Source organism: Malaclemys terrapin, chromosome 7, assembly GCF_027887155.1.
Source record: "Malaclemys terrapin pileata isolate rMalTer1 chromosome 7, rMalTer1.hap1, whole genome shotgun sequence".
Classification (NCBI taxonomy): Eukaryota; Metazoa; Chordata; order Testudines; family Emydidae; genus Malaclemys; species Malaclemys terrapin.
In genome coordinates, this window is record NC_071511.1 from 119564993 (window position 1) to 119586914 (window position 21922).

At 39.4% G+C, this 21922-nt stretch overlaps 1 protein-coding gene across 14 annotated transcripts in view; it reads right to left on the minus strand.

Annotated features, from left to right (window-relative positions):
- The window catches only part of ADD3 (adducin 3), a 169314-nt gene that overhangs the window by 49354 nt on the left and 98038 nt on the right, over positions 1-21922 (minus strand). For 9 of the 14 annotated variants that reach the window (XM_054033708.1, XM_054033705.1, XM_054033709.1 and 6 more), the window contains one exon: positions 20715-20816. The exons of the other annotated variants lie outside the window; for them this stretch is intronic. The gene's annotated coding sequence lies outside the window, so the exon portion shown is untranslated. The remainder of the gene's footprint in view (positions 1-20714; positions 20817-21922) is intronic. 14 annotated transcript variants of the gene reach the window in all.

The window sequence follows — 21922 nt, forward strand, 5'->3', positions numbered from 1 at the left end:
AAGTCAGCCCAAACTAAAATTTCATACAGACAATGATTTGTTTATCCTGCTCTCTATATACTATACACTGAAATGTAAGAACAATGAGGAGTACTTGTGGCACCTTAGAGACTAACAAAGGTATTTGGGCATAAGCTTTCGTGGGCTAAAACCCACTTAATCAGATGCATGGAGTGGAAAATACACAGTAGGAAGATTATTCACACACACACACACACACACACACACACACACACACACACACTACATGAAAAGATGGGGGTTGCCATACAAATTCTAACAAGACAATTCAATTCAATTAAAGTGGGCTATTATCAGCAGAAGGGGGAAAAATTGTGGTGATAATCAAGGTGGCCCACTTCAAACAGTTGACAAGAAGGTGTGAGTAACAGTAGGGGGGGGGAAATAAGTTTTTAGTTTTTTAAAATGATCCATCCACTCCCAGTCTTTATTCAGGTCTAATTTGATGGTGTCTAGTTTGCAAATTAATTCCAGTTCTGCAGTTTTTTGCTGGAGTCTGTTTTTGAAGTTTTTTTGTTGAAGAATTGCCACTTTTAGGTCTGTAATTGAGTGTCCAGCGAGGTTGAAGTGTTCTCCCACTGGTTTTTGAAGGTTATAATTCTTGACGTCTGATTTGTGTCCATTTATTCTTTTGCGTAGAGACTGTCCGGTTTGGCCAATGTACATGGCAGAGGGGCATTGCTGGCACATGATGGCATATATCACATTGGTAGCAGTGCAGGTGAACGAGCCCCTGACCACTATACTTACCTATATGCCTCCAGCTTTCATCCAGACCACATCACACAATCCATTGTCTACAGTCAAGTTCTAAGATACAACTGCATTTGCTCCAATCCCTCAGACAAAGACCAACACCTACAGGATCTCTGTCAAGATTTCTTAAAAGTACAAAACCCACCTGCTGAAGTGAAGAAACAAAGAGATTGACAGAGCCAGAAGAGTACCCAGAAGTCACCTACTACAGGACAGGCCCAACAAAGAAAATGAGAGAACGCTACTAGCCATCACCTTCAGCCCCCAACTAAAACCTCTCCAGCGCATCATCAAGGATCTACAATTTATCCTGAAGGACAATCCCTCACTCTCAGACTTTGGGAGACAGGCCAGTCCTTGCTTACAGACAGCCCCCCAACCTGAAGCCAATACTCACCAGCAACTACACACCACACAACAAAAACACTAACCCAGGAACCTATCCTTGCAACAAACTCCATTGCCAACTCTGTCCACATATCTATTCAAGGGACACCATCATAGGACCTAATCGCATCAGCCACACCATCAGGGCTCGTTCATCTGCACATCTACTAATAGCCCACTTTAATTGAACAGTCTTGTTAGAATTGGTAATGCAACCCCCATCTTTTCATGTAGTGTGTGTGTGTATATATATATATATATATATATATATATATAAAAATATAAAAAGTAATCCTCCTCCTGTATTTTCCACTCCATTCATCTGATGAAGTGGATTTAAGCCCACAAAAGCTTATGCCCAAATAAATTTGTTAGTCTCTAAGGTGCCACAAGGACTCCTCGTTGTTTTTGCTGATACAGACTAACACTGCTACCACTCTGAAACCTGTTTTCCTTTTAAGACACTTCTAGAACAAATTCCTGAATCAAACTGTTCATTACCATTAGGCACCTTCACTTCCTCGATGCAGCACAAACCCTCTCTGAAATTTTTCAGTACCCCAAATTAACCACTATTACTGAAACTTTTGGATTTCTTTTGAAAGTGTTTTGAGATTAACATCCAATCTTACTGATTAACCATAATGATGATTTATGCCTTATAATTAGCTTTGTTCCAGAGCATAACAAAAATCTAATTAAGCAAAGGTACAGAATTCAGTAAGTCTTTGATTTCCTGACTAAGAGAAAAAAAATTAACTGAGAACTAAATCTCTCTCCAACAGTCAGGTGATGTGATTTCTCTCATGTTACAGCAGGTCTGTTCTGCCATCACCAAATCTCTTGTAGTTTATTCATCTTGTTGATGTACATGTCCAAGCATCATCTCTTTACCAAATCATTTGTGGAATTGGAAAGATCTATGAAATATTAGAGGGAGGTTATCATTTGTTCAAAAGTAGATCATCTGGTTTAGCCAATATATAGTCAATACAGACTAACATAATTCCACAAATATTTTGCAGAAAATGTATGCCTAAATCTGGTTTTATAAAGGTAAATAGAAGCAAACTAATGCCTGAGGCTTACCAACAGAATAGCTTAATATAGCGCTACACATTTAATCCATCTCCTATAGTTCTTTTCCACTTAGAATAACTGAGCTGATGGAATAATTTTCTTCGCCTTTGAGACTCCACTTTAAAACAGACCAGACACTATATGACAGTTTACACGTTTGTTTTTTTTTTAAAGTAATGAGAGCATTAATAAAAATTGGGCCTGGAGAACTATATTTTTCTGTTAAGTATTTGTTCTTTACTGTAAAGTAACAATGGTTCAATCAAATTATCTGTCTTCATTATAACTAGCAGGACAACCTACCCTGAAAACAAGAACAGTAACTTAAGTAAATTTACTTTAGAGGCTAGACTGAATGACTTACTCAGTGTCTGGCTGAAACTGAGGCACAGACAAAGACTAGCTAGTTATGGTTCAAGCCAGATAACATTGAACTGACTTTAGGGGATATGAGGAGGATATCTGCCCCTTTAATTGAGGGTGTGAAATTCTTAGTCTTCTGAGGGAGACACTCTATGGTGGATCCAGTGCCTGTCACTTTACCTCAGCAATAGCAACAATCGATTGCAGATGCAGCTATTGCTACGCCACATTTTCAGAGCAGAACATGGGGATGTAGCAGCACAACGCCCACTGAACTGAAAAACAGCTAACATACTGGCTTGTACAATATGCTCAGCAAGCTAGCCATAAATGACAGGAACATTTCAAATTAAAAGAGGGGAGGTGACCACGCACAGTAGACTACATATGCCCAGACTATTACATGGAAGTTGTGGTCATCCTTTCATGTGACAAAGAATAAAATTGCAGTGCTGTATGAAAGCGTATACCAATCGTGACAACTCTTATTGAATGGGTTCTTAAGAGGAAGACTAAGGTAAAAAACAAAAATAAATAGTCTTCTGTGAAGGCAAAATCCATGACATAGTTCATGAAACAATGTTTTCTTGTTTTTTCTAGCACATTGCTAAGGTTCTGTAGATGACCATAACTTTCTGATTTGAAAATATTATCTATTTTGATTATTAACTCAAAAAAATTAACTGTGATTAATCGCACTGTTAATAGAATACCAATTGAAATGTATTACATATTTTTGGACGTTCTTCTACATTTTCAAATATGTTGATTTCTATTACAACGTAGAATACAAAGTGTACAGTGCTCACTTTATATTATTTTTTATTACAAATATTTGCACTGTAAAAATAACAAAAGAAATAGTATTTTTCAAGTCACCTCATACAAGTAGAGTAGTGCAATCTCTTTATTGTGAAAAAGTAACTTACAAATGTTTTTTTGTGTTACATAACTGCACTCAAAAACAAAACAATGTAAAACTTTAGAGCCTACAAGTCCACTCAGTCCTACTTCTTGTTCAGCCAATCTCTAAGACAAACAAGTTTGTTTACATTAACGGGAGATACTGCTGCCTGCTTCTTATTTACAATGTTACCTGAAAGTGAGAACAGGCGTTCACATGGCACTTTTGTAGCTGGCGTTACAAGCTATTTATGTGCCAGATATGCTAAACATTCGTATGCTCCTTCATGCTTCGGCCACCATTCCAGAGTACGTGCTTCCATGCTGATGATGCTCGTTAAAAAAAAAGTGCATTAATTAAATTTGTGACTGAACTCCTTGGGGAAGAATTATATGTCTCCTCTTCTGTTTTACCCGCATTCTGCCATATATTTCATGTTACAGCAGTCTCGGATGATGTCCCAGCACATGTTCATTTTAAGAACACTTTCACAGCAGATTTGAGAAAACGCAAAGAAGGTACCAATGTGAGATTTCTTAAAATAGCTACAGCACTCGACCCAAGGTTTAAGAATCTGAAGTGCCTTCCAAAATCTGATTGGGACGGGATGTGAAGCATACTTTCAGAAGTCTTAAAAGAGTAACACTCCGATGCAGAAACTATAGAACCTGAACACCAAAAAAGAAAATCAACCTGCTGGTGGCATCTGACCCAGATGATGAAAATGACCACACATCGGTCTGCTCTGCTTTGGATCCTTATCAAGCAAAACCCGTCATCAGCATGAACACATGTCCTCTGGAATGGTGGTCGAAGCATGAAGGGACATATGACTTGTTAGCACATTTGACACGTAAGTATCTTGTGACGCCGGCTACAACAGTGCCATGCAAACTCCTGCATATATTTCTAATAAAAATAATATAAAGTGAGTATTGTACATTTTGTATTGTGTTATAATTGAAATCAATATATTTGAAAATGTAGAAAAACATCCAAAATGTTTAATAAATTTCAATTTGTATTCTACTGCTTAACAATGCAATTAAAACTGCAATTGCAATTAATTCTTTTGAGATAATCGCATGAGTTAACTGCAATTAATCGACAGCCCTAATCATAATGCCATTATATAAATTGGTGATGCGCCCACACCTTGAGTATTGCATGCAGTTTTGGGGAATTCATCTAAAAAAATACAAACTAGAATTGGAAAAGGTACTGTACAGAGAAGGGCAACAAAAATGATTAGAGGTATATAAACTGGGACTGGTCAGCTTGGAAAAGAAACTACTAAGGGGGGAATATGATAAGAGGTCTACAATATCATGAATAGTGTGGAGAAAGTGTTATTTACTCCTTCACATAACATAAGAACCCGGGTCACCCAATGAAATTAATAGGCAACAGATTTAAAACAAAGGGAAGTACTTCACACAATACACAGTCAATCTGTGGAACTCGAGAATACTGTGGAAGCCAAAAGTATAACTGGGTTCAAAAAGAATTAGGTAAGTTCATGGAGGATAGCTCCAACAAATGGCATTACCCAAGATGATCAGGGATGCAGGTCCATGCTCTGGATATCCTAAACCTGCAACTGCCAGAAGCTGGAGTGGATGACAGGGAATGGATCACTTGATAATTGCCCTGTTCTGTTCATTCCCTCTCAAACACCTGGTATTGGTCACTGTCAGAAGACAGGATACTGGGCTAGATGTATGATTGATCTGACCCAGCATGGCCATTCTTATGTTCTTATATAAAACACTTAGGAGATTAGAACAGTCAGTCATATAGGCAAAATTACTGCAGAGATGAAGAAGAGTAAGAGGAAGGAAAGCGGAAATGCATAAGCATACTGAAGTAAAACAGGTATTCGTTCAGTGAAAAGACAAGCGGAAAAATGTAGACTTGTGGTGAGAAATGGGTGAGCGTGGATAATATCAGAGGAGGGGAAGGGGAAGGGGAAGTTCAAAGATTCAAGCCACAACAGATCATCTGACCACTCCAACAAACATCTCTATGCCTTCTTTGTTACTACTGAACACCTCCCTCTATCACAATGACCCTTTCACCATGCTATTGTAATTCAAGGATGACCTATTAAACACAAAAGAAATTGGGTTGTTAAAACTGTATGTTAACAGGAAGTGGCCAGTCACCACATGGCTACTCACTAGTTTGTTGTTTCCCAATTTTCTCTTAAAAAAAGTAAAATAAAAAAAATTCTCTTTTTGGCAGGGACCCTGCCTTCTTTTATTTTTGGAAAGCACCCGGCACCCAGTGGATACTACAAGAAAAAAAAAAAAAAAACCAACAATTTGAAGATAATTTGCATATGGCGACTGCACTCTAAGCTGCATGTCTGATTATTAATGTCAGTGCTTAGATGCTAAGGTGATTGTTGCTATGTAATATCTTTATATACCACAGTGTTGTTTTGAATGCACATTTTCAAATGCATCTCTCTAAAAGCTTAAAAGCATCTGAAAAGGTAAACAGATTAATTTTTCTAAATTACAAACTTTATTTAGAACTGTAATTCGCAATAATGCATACAACATTGCTACTATTCTATTGTACCGTTTTCTGCTGCTGTTCTTGCTGCCCACTTTCAAGTTCACAGTATAACAGTTTTTAGTACACTTTTATTGAGTGCCAATTTCTCTTTTTTGTGACTGTTACATAATTTTTAAACATTTTTCTCTTACTAAACTCGTCTTTTCTTCCCTACTGTAGGTAATTGTGCAGTGAAATCCTAATACTAGATTTCTATCATTCATTTCTATAGAACAACACTGATGTCAGCACAAGATCATTATTTTAATTGCAGAATAAAGCATGGAGATGACTTTGGTCTAGCTTGGGAAAAGAAGTGGTCACACTATGGCGGCGTGAAGAGAAATCTGCTCAGGCACAAATACTGAACAGCTAAACTCCCAAGTTTGCTCTGCTAAGCAAACAAAAGCATTCAAAAGAATCTGACATTAACACTGTGGCATGAATTGTTACAAAATGTCCATTAATCAAATGGTAAGTCTTCTGATACTAGTTTCCAGCACCATTTTTAGGAGTGCTGCAGTCTACTCCCTCTGCTTTATAAAACTGTTGACAGGTTAAGCAAAGAAGTGATGTGTCAGCAGTGCCATTTGTTTTCATGCAGGATTCTCTTGCACCATTTCCAGCCGGCATTTAGATAACCTAACTACTTGATTTTGTACAGAATGGAATCAAAATCTCACTATTTATAAATAGTTTCTATCATTAAAACCCAATAAATACTAAAGAAGATCATTTTACTAACACTATGTTAAGTCCTAGGTTTTATATTTTACAGAATAAAAATAAATCCAATATGATTGAAGAAATATTTTATTACAATAAGCGAATGTATGGTACATTACCATTTTAAGGCAGCATGGAAGAGCAGACAGGCTCTGCGCAAGGAAGATACTTAAGCATGGGAATAACTTCAAGCACGTGAGTAATCCCATTTGTTTCAATAGGATTATTCACATGCTTAAAATTACACATGATTAAGTACCTTCCTGAATAGGGGCCTGATTCACAAGAGCCGGGATCTACTCTGGTTGTGGTGGATTTTCTGGATGACAATCTATTTAGCCTCCCAATGCCGGGGGGGGGGGGGGGGGGGTCTCATCTGTAAATGGGGATAATAATACTTACCCATCCCTGTAAATGCACTGAGATCCCTACAACGGAAGTACTATGATTCAATATTTCACATACAGAATTTGTCAATGATCTAGGTAAATATTTACTGAATATTAACAATGTCCAAGTTTCCTTAATTTTTTTCCCCAAAATGGCTTATTGCTATTTTGATGGATTGTCACTGGTTTAATAATAGATATATTTAAATCTGCAAAGGAGGAATTGGGTTTCTTATGTACCCTCTTTATTATAGCCCATGCAACTTTTGTGATTTTTATTTTATGTAAGTCAAAGCTGAAGAAGTCTCAGAACGTCAGGTAGTTCTAGCCCCAAATGTACATTTTAGAAAAACTTTTTAAAACAAACCAATAGAAAAATCTTCTCAAACATTTTTAAAAACTCACGTTTTAATAAAAAGCTGTTTTTCTTTGTTTGGATTTAAGGACTCTGATGCAGTCTTGGCAACACAAACATTGCAGCATTGTAAAAGTTTCCATTTTTGGTTCTCATGACCTAACTTACTTTCATTGTCCAAACTGAGTGAAATAGGAAAGCGAGCATCAGAAAAAAGGGAAAGCGGGAGAGAGAGGCCTACATAAGATCCAGACCAAGATTTTGAACTTGATTTAGTTTGAGAGGGTTCTTGGACCCAACTCTAGTAAAAGAATAAGTTAACTCAATTTCATTCTGCACTTATAAAATATTTAAAAGATAAGTCTTTAAAAAAAGTACTATTTTTAACCCGACAATGCTGCATTATATAATTGAATGTAGCTAAAATTACCTTGATAGACAACAGTTATGTACTTTAATTCAACCTTTAACAGAACATAATTCATTGTTATCTGTCTTTGCAGTTCTATCTGTAAACGGTCACAGAACAGTTTCCCTTACTCTTATGGGCAGTGAAATGTATCTAAGATTGCACCGAGATATAACTATGACAAGCGCAAGAAACAAGTTTTACCATACATTTGGTTTTAATTATGAAGATCATTCTTAGAAGCCAAGAATTCTGTTTTACAAATATATCCTCTCTAGTACCTTCTGGCCTCTTAACATCCTCTTGCAATATCTAGTTTTTCAGGCTCACCCCAAAGTCTACTCTGTAGCAGAAGAGAGGGTTTTAATATTCATGTGAATGTGCACAGTTGGTATGCTGAAAAGATTGCATTTATTATAGTAGTTAATCAAATATCCTACAGATTTTCATATGTCCCCTAAAAAGGCACCATTTTGAACTGGGAAGGATACAACAGACAATCTATAAAAGTTTTTCTATTTCATTACTTGGATGTATTCCTTCCAGTTTTAGGGAAGCTTCTATTTGATTCCACATCACATCAGAAGTCTTTTTGATTTTATGGTGGTCTTGATTATCATTAGAAATATGGCAGAAACAGCTGCTCCTTTGGTTTAATGAAGGGTCAAAAGTTGTGACGGGTGGGCAATCCAAATGACAGACATGAAACAACTGGTACATTTTACAAATGTTTACATGAACAACTGATCTTGCACACTGCAATATGCGCCCAATTCTTTTTATAGCCCAAACCTCTGGAACGTCTCCGCTTCATAACATAGTAGCAATACTGACCTTTAACAGTTACCAGTTTAGCAACCTCATGCCCCAACTAAAGGTAACACGAATGCTTTTTTAAACACTGCCACCTATTGAAAGTTTAGAGATAGAACTCAACTGTTTAAATGTTCCCGAAGAAGGGATTTGGAAACCCAACCAGCAGTGTATTCTACAAGGGTCATTTGTAACTGGAGATCTGTGGCAAAGATAAACTGCAACAAGTCATAGATAATAAATTCTTCAGGAAAGGGATTGTGTCTTCATGTGTATTTATACAGCACTCCACACAATGGGTCCCCAGTCTTGAGGGGGACCTCTGAATACTGCTGTATTATAAATTTTAAATAAGATGAATAAAATTCATGAAAAAAATCTAAATTTAAGCTGGTAAAATGTCACACTTTTGCAAACAGGTATTGGAGCATGTTTCTGCAAATATAAATATATTTTTGAGAATCTTGTGAAGCTGAATTACATATGAAATACAAAATAATTGTATATTTAAACAACATTAAATTTGTGACAGAACTAGCTAAAAGCTAAGACATTTTAAGGTAAAATGATTAATTATATGCCCTTAACTCATACTAATAAGAAAAGGAAAGGTGACAACAAGAGTGTTAAGGATGACTTAAGGTTTGTAATTGTAGTTTAAAACATTACTTTTGGGCTATTGGATCCAAACCCTATAGCTTCCCTTATGGGCACAACTATTTCATGGTGATTGAATGCTACTTCCAGTGCTGGCACCACCACCTATCCCCATACACAAGCCAATGGTTAGTTTGGAGTGGTGCAGGTGAAGTTGAACTTGTCCTCTATCTTGGAGTGAAGCATTTTATTCTACATATTTTTTAACATTACCGACTACTGTATTTGTAAATACATATTTTAACACAAATACTAATTTAAAATACCAACTGAAAGACCATAATCATGTTAATACATAAATATTTTGTAAAAATGGATATTTGCCCTAATGAAACTTACATCTATTTATGGAGTGTTTCAAGAATTTAGCAGACGAGGTGGTGAAGAATTTTCCAGGAGGGCAATGAACAACCCTCACTGAACCCAAAGAGATTTGGTGATGTGTTGTAGAACCTTTCTAATCAATATGCTCTCCATTGCTTCCATAGAGATGCAGTTTACTCCTCCAAGCACAAAGTCAGAAAAAAAAGGTTTTGGAGGAAGGAACACAGTGAGGGTTGAGTGGGACTGAATCCATGCCCCACCTGAGTGCAGGATGTAGAGATGAAGTGTTGAGTCCTTTTGTGCTCCTACATGTAGGTTCCCTGAAAGCAGATTTTTACAAAGCAGATCCAGTGACCTTTGCCCACGCCCACACATCCCTTAAGGGTAGATCATTTGGAACTCTCTGCCTCATAGCATTTACATTAGCCTTCTGCTGGGCTGAGGAATGTTCCTTCCAGAGACAGCAGAAAGGAGGAAACAAAAACTTAAAAACCAGTTTTTTTGCATATATACTTTTTATATTGACCAATGTGCCAAAAGAAAGCATAGGCTCTGTACTTAGTGGGGAAGGACAACATCAGGAAAGTAAGGGGCTTAACCTGCATCAAGGGATATTAGGAAAATCTTTCTAACTATAAGGGTAGTTAAGATCTGGTATAGGCTTCCAAGAGAGGTTGTAAACTGGAGGTTTTTAAAAAATGGTTCGACAAACACTGGTAAGGGATGGTCTAGGTTTTATCTGGTCCTACGTCAGAGCAGGATGCTGAACTTGATGACTTCTCAAGGTTCCTTCCAGACCTACATTTCTATGATCTTTAGAAGATGCTTTTGAAACTGAGATGCATTTTTAGACACAGAATGGGATTTTGATAGGCAAGTTGCAAACTGTAGTAGACAAGGTTTACAGTGGACATGCTGACATTTAATAACTGCTCAAAAACCACTGACATAACTTCATAGTTCAAAGGATCTTGCTTCACTACGTAAACAGAGGCATCCTGTTTAAAAGACAAAAAGTCAAACACATACGACATTAAAATATAAAATTCCTAAGCCTGTGCCAGCTGAATTCGGTGAACAACATTGTGCTACCTTCTCAATAAAACAGAACAAAAACGTTGGATAAGTAGGAGTAACAACATTCTGGTGCGCAATGTATTTCTCTTGACTCAGCAAGTGGTTGGCTTGCTTCTCCCAGGGCAACATGGGTTCTAGCCCATGAAAGCTTATGCCCAAATAAATTTGTTAGTCTTTAAGGTACCACAAGGACTCCTCGTTGTTTTTGCTGATACATACTAACATGGCTACCACTCTGAAACCTGCCACTCAGAGGGTTTTGTAGTTGCTCAAAGTACTTACAAGTGCTCTTCTGCACTGCTGTACAGGGAAGAGCTATCTTTCACCAGTCAGACTCCTAGCCTTCTATTGCAAATTAAATTTGTCTTCCTTAATGGAATCCCTGAAGGTTGATGGTAGTGCACACACTACCTCTTCTGTGGTCGATTTACACCTCGTAAGATTTCCTCGAATCATTTAAAAGCAAAAAAACAAAACAAAAAATCCTTTAACTAGTAAGTTCAGAAGCAACACAGGATGCCTTAAAGTCCCAACCTTTCTTGTTCTGGATCAAGTTCTAATTACATAAATGTGCATACGAATCCCAAAGTTTTGAGCTACTGATTCATTGTACTAGAGGGCCTGACCTGGTTTCTTCCCTTGCGCAACACCTTCCACTGAAGTGATTACAAATGTAAATACTACTAGGAGTTGAATGGGGGTTCTGGAATCTCATAAGCCTCAATAATAGAAGATCATTTAACCTAGTTCTTAAGGAAGGCAATTTAAAGTCAAATGATCAGTTTAGAGGCAGCCAGTGTAGTGAATGGAGAATACAGAATGATCAGTAGCCCAAACCAATGAGCACACGTACCTCTGAATTCTGAACAAGTGCTAAAGGCTTACTGTCAGAAGCCTTGCTAGAACACAAACAATGAGTGATACAGTCAATCAGCTATAAGGAGGAAAAGTAATAATATTGTCCTCCCCACACATTTTAAACACTACAGGTTAAAGTTACTATTGCTTTCCAGCGAGATTCATTAATTATCTCGTTTTCTCTTGTCATTCTCCCTCGTGTCTGGGCAAAACAAAAGATGCTCTGAAATGAGCCACACAAATAGCATGCCACGTGAGCTACATGCCTGACACGCTGAGCAACACACTCTGGACACTGCAGGGATTTCAAACATTTTTCAGGACGCAAAACTAGCTTGACTTCACAAACCTTTTTCCTGTGATTTAAACTGTCTTCTCTCTCACCTGGACTTACTCAATTTAAAGGAAAAACAAAACAAAACAACCAGAAGCATGTCTACACAGCTGAAGGGAAGCCTGTACCATGTGTTAGGGATATAATCCTCCTCCTAAAAGCCAGGATGGCACAAATGGGTAGCCTTTACTACATGCAGTGTACAAACTGCATTTATATTCCACTAGGGGGCCAAGATGGGAGGAGAGAAAGGATCTCTTTCACAGTCTCTCCTCAAGGAAACGCAAATCAAGCACATTAAAAGTTTGAGTTAAACTGTAAACCATTGATGTTGGATTGGTTTTGAACAAATTCATTATTTCTAACCAAATACAACCGATGGCCCGTGCTCATTTTCAAACCCACAGAGAGTCACAGTCACTGTGGCTGAAGAGTTCTTCCCTAAACAATTCTTCCAGGTTATTTAGTTTTCTAATTTCCAACAGAACAGAAAAATATGTAGAAATGTTTCCATATTTATTCTATTATGTGAAAAAGTCACTGCTACTCTTACTTTTATTTTGATTATAAACAACATATGCTCATGCTAAGCCTGGAAACGAGTCACTTCAGCCTCCTTGTTAGCCTATCAGCACTAACCATTACTGGTGCATTTTAAATTGAAAGTAGTCATAAGAGATGGGAAATATTGGTTTGAGGAGTTCAGGGTCGGTCTACTTAGACATGGGGACAAATGATGCCTTCAATAACACCATTATAAATTCAAAGTAACTCCACTGACAAACTGATTTACAATCGCTGTAGGATGTAAATACTTTATGTCCAGTATAAGGGGACAACAAAATCTTGTCTTTGATGATTGATGTTGCTGAGTATCAGAGTAACCCAAGTAGCCGATCCCAGATAAACATGACATTTCTAGCTACAGCAGAGGTGGGCAAACTACAGTGGCCCGCGGGACCGTCCTGCCCGGCCCTGAGCTCCTGGCCAGGGAGGCTAGCCCACAGCCCCTCCCCTACTGTCCTCCCCTCCCCCACTGCCGCGTGGGCAGCACTCTGGGCCACGGGGCTGTGCGTTCATGCAGGGCAGCACGGTAGCATGTCTGGCTCCAGCTGGGAGGTGCAGCTCCAGACATGCTGCACTGAGCGGCATGGTAAGGGGGTTGGATATGGGGCAGGGGATCCTGGGGGGCAGTCAGGGGACAGGGAACGGTTGGATGGGGCAGAGGTTTGTGGGGGGGAACAGGGGGATTGGATGCGGGTGGGGTCCCGGGGGGCCTGTCAGGGGGCGGGGGTGTGGATAGGGGTCGGGGCAGTCAGGGGACAGGGAGCAGGGGGTGTTGAATAGAGGGTGGGGACCCTGGGTGTGTGGTTAGGGAACAAGGAGCGGGGGCGGGAGGTTGGGTCAGATAGGGGCGGGGGCCAAGCTGTTTGGGGGGGCACAGCCTTCCCTACCCAGCCCTCCATACAGTTTTGCACCCCAATATGGCCCTCGGGCCAAAAAGTTTGCCCACCCCTGAGCTATAGCATAAAGGAGGAAAACATTGCTCTGTCATCAGAGCTCGAGGGCACATACCACTGTCTGCTTTATAGAAGAAGAAAGCATGCTTGATCTTTTATATGTTACTCTATTATTCTATTCATGCATCTGTTTTTTGTACTTCTGGAAAAATCTAACATTGCTTTTGCTTTTTTCACAGAATTAGAGATGTCCACCTTAGCCTAAGAACACGCAAAAAAATATTAGACCATTTACAGTATGTAGAATAGATGGTGACAGATGCCTGCCAAAGATATTAGTTGTCTTTTTATTAGGGGGAAAAACACCCCAAATTAGAAGCCACATTTATAACAGGCCCCAAAAGCATTTGGGGAGACTGTGTAGTCACATAAAATCAAGGAAGCCGTAGGCTTTTCTTTCATAATAATGAGGGTGCATTGTATGCTTTTAGAAAGTACTGTCTACTCCAAAGAACAACCTGTAAAGAGAATCTGATTTACGGGTTAAGCTAAAGACTGTTGGAAGGAGTATGGTTGTTGGTCCATTGGTGGTCTTAGTATATTTGAAACTGTATGTCCCTAGCTTGGCAGTTCATTGTGTTTGTATTTTTGGAAGGGATGGGAATGGGAGTTTACAATTGTTGGTTTTGATCATTGGGCGGTACTTTGAGTTTGGATACAAATGAATGTAGATTAGAAAGAAATAGCTAACATGTTATCAGGTTTTTGTTTTTTTTAAATTGTAGTAGTTGCACCATCCAGATTTCTACCTGTCTCATCAGTTTTATTCTCCTTCTTTGCTAGAAGTTACTTAAAACTGATCAGGATTGGGATTACAAAGGAGCCACACAGAGATGAGGAGAAGCTTGTTAAATTCCACTCTACGTGGATTGATCGATATTTTCCCATGCATTTTCGATTTAACCTCAAAAGCCAGAAATTACAAATATAAAACACTCCAAACATGGTACACAAAACACTTCCCGCGCAAGTGTAGGCATACCATTAAGTTACATGGCACTTGCTGATAAGTTTGCAGTGTATTTGAGTCATTCATTTTTGTATTAATTCAAATTAATAGACTCAGAATAGATCTTTATCCCCCAAAAGCCTGATGAAACATAAGGTATTTGGAATGTGAAAAAGGCTTTTATTGCTTCGCAGGTTCATGAAGTGACTTATATTCGTTACACTGGTGAGGATAATGTATATAACCTCAAAATATTTGTACATAGAGAGCATTCAAAACAATTTTCAGTCTAGCCTATTTTCATGAGGAAGAGGTAGAATTACAGGGTATATACACATTATATTCTCGAGCTCCAACTTTTTGCTCATTAATATATAAAAAGAAACAGTTTTATGTGCAGCTAGACTTAATTTTGTTGGCAGGAGAGAAGGGTTGCTCTGGGATACACATAACATTGTGTCTGGTCTAGACTGTTTGTGCAAACTGCATACATACGGTCTGCAAATTGTCATAACCTTCCACGAGGCAGACAATTGGTCATAGAGAACACATTCAGGTGTGATTCCTGAAGCCACTATGTAGAGCTGCTGACCAATACTAGAGCCATATGAAAGTTTATTAGGCTAAGGTGCAGCATCCCTCATCTTAAACAATCATCCAAAGGACTGGAAGAAGAGACAGAAAGGGAATGCATTAAAAATAACTAGAGATGAGGGCAAAGACACCCTTTCTCCCTAACTCCATCAGAGAGAATACCAAGGGCTATTGGGTAGTCTTTTGGCCTTCTGATGGCCCAACAGAATATCAGCTAATAGCTATGTTAAGTTAGAAGTTCTTAATAAAAGGGTGAGACATATTTTCTGATATCAGCTATAGATAATATATTTCAGGTATTTCTAAGGCATCTGTCACTGTGGTATTTCTATTTATGTAACCGATTACACAAAATCTTGGTGGACCTTTTGTAAAACATAATAGCACAACTGCAAATATGTTGCAAGCTTTAAGGAAGTTATTTATCTATAGATCACAAAGAACCTTCTTCATATACAGAAGAGGTTTGAGACAACCAGGAAAAATAGCCTCAAAACACTAACATTTCCAAATTGAAATGCAGTCATAGAATCACAGAATATCAGGGTTGGAAGGAACTTCAGGAGGTCATCTTGTCCAGCCCCCGGCTCAAAGCAGGACCAATCCCCAGACAGATTTTTGCCTCAAATTGCCCCCTCAAGGATTGAACTCACAACCCTGGGTTTAGCAGGCCTATGCTCAAACCACTGAGCTATCTCTTCCAGTTAATTTAAATCCATTTAAAAACTAGAAATAGTTTAAGTTGTCCATGTCTTGGAGATTGATTAAAAAATTGGATACATACCTGGGCAATTTACAACAAAAAAGCAATTTTGCAAGTCTGATCAAGAAATTTAATGAGTAAAGCAATGGAATTTCTCTTCAGAGTTCAGCCCAAGTTTCCAAAATCGATCCATCCAAAAGGCATTGAGAATACTACTTTCCACAATATTTTTCTACTATTGTGGGAGGAGAAAAAAAAACAACAACAAAAAACCCTGCCTAAGACAACTAGTTTCTTATTGAGCCCCTATGCAATACATTAAATTTTAACATATGATCCAACAAGCCAGGCACAGCTCTCTAGTAAAAATGGATAATAAGCTTCTTTTATTCCTGAATCTCTAATATTCCTTTTCAACAATCTGTACCACAGAGTACTTGCTGGATACTTTTTGTTTAAAATAAGGACCATTTGTGAAATAATTTTTTTATAGACTGATCCTAAACAAAAAAAAAAATATTTTTCAGTGGAAATAAAGTAGTACATGTTTTTACAAGGCTCTTCAAGAAACTGTATTAAAGTCTGACATACGACAAAGGATGCTGGGCTAAATTTTCAAACATGGACAGCTGCCAAACATGTCTCAGATACCAAAATATCTCATTAAAATGGCTAAGAGGTTGTATCATTGTTATGACAAAGATTATCTAATAGATTTTGTGCTTGTGCAGGGAAAGTTTCATAAATTTAATGAAAGAAGGTGTTTTATAGGAATATATGAAGGAATTAAAATCTGTAAAACAAATTTAAGGCTGGTAGGGACAATCTTAGAGAATGAAAAGTAGTTGTACGACTGATATTTGTAGTAAACAGCATAGCTGCTCAATTTTCTAAGGGCCTAAGACGGAAGGATGACAAGCATCCAAAACTCCCAACAATTGCCATTGGGCATTGATCTAGAAGAGTTAATCCTACCTGGACTGACTGTAGCGTTAAACAAAATAGGGAGTATACAACAAGTGGGAGTGTAACAGGCAATTACTAGAAATGGTTACTTACCTGTAACTGGAGGTTCTTCAAGATGTGTGGTCCCTATCTGTATTCCACATATGGGTACACATGCACTCCATGCACCCGAGTGAGATTTGTAGCAAGCACATCTGCAGTTGCTTCTCTTATGCTCCAAACCAAGGAAATAAAGGGAGGCATGGACTAATGTCTCTCCAGTTCCTTCTTTTACAGCAAATCAGATAACATCCAAAGCAGAGGGGAAGAAAGGTGGATAGCAAGACACAGATAGGGACGACACATCTTGAAAAACCTCCAATTGCAGGTAAGTAACCTCCATTTCTTCTTTGAGTGGTGGCCCCTATGTGTAATTCCCCATGTTGGTGATTGGTAAGTAGTATTCAAATAGGAGGAGGGTGCGAGAATGTAGTTGGTATGAATGTCTAACACTGCTGTTCCCACAGCAGTATCTGCCGAGGAAGCCTGGTCCAGAGAGTAATTCTTCATAAAGATGTGGATGGAACTCCAGGTAACCACCTTACAAAGGTCCAGTATTGGAACTTCTCAAACAGCTACCGGTGAAGTTGCTTGTGCTCTCGTAGAGTGGGCCCTCATACTGTCCAGGGGATGAATATGTTCGGATCATAGAATAGAATCATAGGACTGGAAAGGACCTCAAGAGTTATCTAGACCATCCCAACAGATGTTCGTCTAACCTTCCCTTAAAAATCTCCAGCACCCAGTGATCCGAGGTGACCCGCAACCAGGCCAAACGGTAGGGACGAAGAAAGTTGAGGAAAGAACAGGGTGGATCCTGGGAGATGACTGGGGCGTCACTCTCGATCACACCCTCAAAATGAGAGCTTCTGGCCCCCGGGTGCATTGCTGGGCTGCACAATTGAGCGGGAGGAGGAAGGGCAGCAGCAGCTGCAACTAACATTCCTGACCCTTCTCCTTGCAGACCCTGGACAAGACTGCCAAGGCCTAGGCGGCAGCCGGAACTGCTTTCTTACAGACTGTGGCGTATACATGCCCAACATGCGAAGGGTGGCCCTAATGTCTTTTTTCAGAGCAGATGGATGCAAGGGTTAAAAGACCCATCCCATTGAATGGGAGGTCTTGGATTGAGGTCTGCATATCTTGGGAGAGGACGGTGGTCTGAAGTCAGGAGCTGCACCTCATAACCAGTGCCGACACAACCACCCTAGCCACTGAGTCAGCTGTGTCCCAGGCCATTTGGAGGGAACACCGAGCCTCCGTGATGCCCTCTTCCACCAGCACGCTGAATTCCTGGGGCAATCCCTGTGGGAGGGACTCTTGAACTTATGGAGGGAGTATCATACGTCGAAATTTATCTCCCTAGGAGATGAAAAGAAACAGATCCAATTTTTTGGCCTTTATTTTTGGGAGTTGAGTTGGTATGCCCTTGTTTATCTTTTTCATTGGCTGCAGAGACCACTGGTGAGCCCAGGGGAGGGTGGGTGTAAAGGTACTCAAACCCTTTGGTTGGGTCAAACTATTTCTTTCTGGCCCTTTTAAAGGTGGGAGGGATGGATGAAGGAGTTTGCCAGAGGGCCTTGGCAATTTTGAGGATACTGTCATGCACTGGTAATGCGACACAGGCCAGGGTAGAAGCTGACAGGACATTAAACAAGGTGTCCACCTGCTCAGCCATTTCCTCCAACTGTGTTTAAACTGAAGTGTCTGGGAAACTCCATTTGGGGTGGCAAGTTGTGTGCATATTATTTCTATTAAGGAAATAAATGGACCTAATATAGCTTCTATTGTCCAGGAGAGGGCTAGGTGGTATAAGACATACATTTCTGGGGGGGAAAACTTAAGACTGGGAGTGTGTTGAGGGTCCAACCCAGGCTGGTAAGAGCCAGAGTGTACCTCAGGTGTGGCTGGCAGGCTGCAGTTACACACAGGATATGGCTTGCATGCTGAACAGCACAGGTGGAAGCTCCTTCAGCAAGGCATTGTAAAGAACCCCAGGTTTCAGGGCAGAGGTGACACAGCTGCTCTTTAGTCTGGATTGTACGCTGTGTGGCAAATGGCCGACACTACTGTGGGGGGGTCCCGTGCTTTTCGTTAGTGTGGTGGGTTGGGGTGCCACCCCTTGCCCCAGGTGGGGGGAGGGAGAGGAGTGGGGAAGGGCCCAGGGTCCACTCTCTACTCTGGGTCCCAGCCCCTTCAGCATTACGGACTGCGTATCCTCTTTCTGCTTGGGGAAGGTTTCCCTTCTCCTGGTACTCCAGTTAACAACAGTACTCCTCCAACTCTAGTCAACTCTCCTTCCCCTCCCCATCTGACTGAAACGGGGGTTTTATTAGGTCTCAGGAGGGGCCTTAAGTGACTCTAGGTGCTCCAATTACCCTGTAGTAATCTCTCATTAGTCCACAGGGAATAAGGCTCTGATCATGCTAGGGCTTATATACCTCCCATCTATCACTCTCCTGCTGCCCTCTGGCCCTGCTGTATCACACCTGGTATGTTATAGAGGAACAGCAAATGCAATATGAACCTCCTCAAGGCAATAAAGGCAGCACTGGTGTTAGTTACTGACAGAGAAAGAGCAGGGGCAGGAGACAGTTCTTAAACCCCAGGAATCTTGGCATAGTCCTCCTTCATTGGGAGGAACTTCCTGAGGCAAGACGAAGAAGCTATGTTAACTATAACGACACTAAAACACAAAGTCTACACTTACTAAAAACTACTTACAATATGTATTTACAAGTATAGAAGTAGAGGACGATCATAGTGGATGCAGCAAATTCCAGCTCAGGCCATGCGGTGGTAAGAAGGAACTGGAGAGGCATTGGTCCGTGCAACCCTTTATGCTCTTGTTTTGAAGCATGAGGAGAGCAACTGCTTATGAATGGGCCAACAGACACTACTTGCTAGAAATCTCCAGTGTCAGGTGCATGGAGCACATACATATCCATTTGTGGAATGTATATAGGGACCAGTCCTCAAACAAGATCAGATACCTACTGAACTAAAAATATTTCTAAGGTTTCTGACCATACCTTGCTAAATTATCGCTTCTAAACATGAAGGTAACCCATTCAAAGCTTGAGATTCTATGATACTTTATGTATTATACCCAAGAGAGGTCTTAAGCAAGAAACTAAAAGTTAGTCCTTATTTTGCAATAATGACAATAAATCCCATCATCCATGCATTCAAAAAGCATGTTAGTGCCCTTTCTCTAAAGAAAATAATAAAAAAAAGTCTTAGGATTATGCAGAATCAGAATAGCACAACAGAAAATTACTATGAAAGATGTACAGAAAATATAGAAGGGCTCCCACAATAGTAAAGCCTTTGCTTCTGTCTGTTAACATCAGTTTACAAAGTTTCCATGGGAACCTGCTGCTAACATATGAATGTACTTGTTACATTATATTTTGAACAGAAATTCCTTTGTGAAAAAGGCCTGTAACCAGTGCCAACCACCTAATGAAATAAGAATGACCATCACGATGCCCAATAGAGCAGAGGCATGACACATTGTATCTCATAGTACAGCTACCGCTATAGATTTGTTTTATATGCCCATACTGAATTGAAGATGATGAAAACAGTGACTTTCAAATACTTTTTCCTGCATCAAGAGCCTGATTTTGCTCCCCATGAAGTCAATCGGGAAAGTCCACCGGGAAAGTCCCAGGATTTCAGAACTGATCTCTAACAGCCTGATCCAGTGCCCATAGAAGTCAGTGAAACACCTCCCACTTATTTCAATGGACTTTGGATTAGGGCCTAAATGAGCAACCTAGTATTAGTGTGTGGATAGTAACCCAAATTACATCTAGCGATCCCACAATATTAAATATTTGCAAAAAAAATTAAACAGACATTTTCTTTTTATGATGTGTATGCCAAACAAACACAATGTAAGACAGAAAACTAGTCTCCTTACCTTAATTTTTATTTCTCATAATGGAAGGCATCCACTGGTCTGGACATTACTCATGGATTAGATCTGTTCATTCCACCACAATGCAGGCAGAAAAATTCTACCCTGGAAGGAGATGTGGTATGAAATTTCAGGAGGATTGGTTTTGTTTTTGTTAGTTAAGGGTATGTGTCTCTGTGCAAACTGAGATTGTAATGTGAAACAAGCTTCAACTTTCTTTAAAGAGCAGTTCTACCCTGAAGAAAGCATCTATATAAAAATGACACCTTTTTATTCAAGAGATCCATTTCACATGGGTATAAAGTGGAGTCCCTGTCTCTTTATTGTATTGACTAAAATGTGCTTTCACTACATTTTACTCCTTGTGAGGCTGCACGGGCAGAGCAAACTGAATTCTTCCCTTTTGGTGCATCATCAGCGTTGTTTACTAAATTCCACTCATTTGTGTCTGTGCAAAGTCATTAAAGATTATGTGACTTCTTCAGGGTAAAAAGTGTAAGAGTAATTAGCCTTCTAGACTTCATTGCTAGTAATGGTGCATGAGACGGAAAGAATTCAGTTTGACTTTCTGATCCCAGGTGGAATTTGAGGGGCTGGTAATTAGAAGAGATTCTGATTTCTGTATCAAATGTGCTCAATTACACATCGATACATACACCAAAAATGAAATCTCATTACACCATTTATGTAGTCAGAGTCATTCTTCAAAATGCAATGAGAATTCCATAAAATAGTTATTGTGTTTTATTTTCAAAAATAATGAATTTAGATGGTCAAAAAGGAAAAAATATAACTTTTCTTTGCCAATACTCTTGAATTACTAAGTTTATTTTTATCATTTTTACTACAGGAAACTATGACAGGAAGCTCTCAAAGTTCAACATAAAACTAAGTTTTTGCTTAATATTTGAAAAACAATAGTTAAGGCTGTTACACACTATTGCTACTGATTACTGAATTAATTCTGAAGACTAGCCAATACTTTCTTTTGGGATAATACTCAGAACAAAGTACATATTGGGTTAGTTATGACACTTGTTGTTCTAATACTTTAATAGCCTATTGTTCACTCTTGGTTGCCTCAGCAAGATAAAACATTGAAAAAAAGAGCATTTCCTGGCAGGAAGTGAATTCCCACTGTGTATCACAGGACTCCAGCCAAGATCTCTGCTTCACAGAAGGAGTGGCAGCCCTCTTCTGTGATTGCAGAA